This window comes from Protobothrops mucrosquamatus, unplaced genomic scaffold (assembly GCF_001527695.2).
Source record: "Protobothrops mucrosquamatus isolate PMUCROS unplaced genomic scaffold, P.Mucros_1.0 scaffold2851, whole genome shotgun sequence".
NCBI classification, from domain to species: Eukaryota; Metazoa; Chordata; class Lepidosauria; order Squamata; family Viperidae; genus Protobothrops; species Protobothrops mucrosquamatus.
This window is the reverse complement of record NW_015388881.1, coordinates 60133-60908: the sequence shown is the minus strand read 5'-3', so window position 1 is coordinate 60908 and position 776 is coordinate 60133.

Here is a 776-nt window from a genome sequence, read left to right as displayed (position 1 = left end):
AAATGAGGCCTTTCACATACTTGGGGCCCCAGACTAAGGCACATAACCAGATACCTATGGAAGACCAGAAGGTTCTCTCATTCTATAGAGGGAGAATGTTTCATAGGGTGATGCTGCAGCATAAAATGCACAACTCCTGGACCTCACCAACTGGTGTTCTCTGACTTATAAGACTCAGAGAATGCCCTTCTAGCTGGACTAGATTGGAGAGGTAGAAAAAGCTGGGAAAATACAATCTATCAGATAACTCCCAAGTCCTGAAGGACTTTAAAAGTGGCAACCAGCTGAGATTTAATATTATTTTTGAGGTTGTTATTTGTCCAATTATATAAATAGGATAGTTTGGTGAGGATCTACTAGAAAATGGGTATTTCGTTTCACAGCACCATCATTACAGAACTTCTCTCTTTTAAAGGTTTGATTTGTCCTTCCTATATTATTTTTACCAGCTGTACCCGGCCACGTGTTGCTGTGGCTCAGTCTGGTAAAAGCGTGTGTTGCTTTTACGTCCAACAGATGGCGCTGTTTTTTAAAAAAAGCATGTTTTTACCTGTCACAGGTGTGATATCTATATAATATAATAATAATAATAATAATAATAATAATAATAATAATAATAATAATAATAATTTAATTTGTACCCCGCCCTTCTCCTCATAGGACTCAGGGCGGCTAACAGCCTCATAAAAACCACAATACAATAATACAATAATATCTATATTAAAAACCGAATTAAAAGAAAATATTTAAGAAGGCCAATCATTAAAATTACCCTT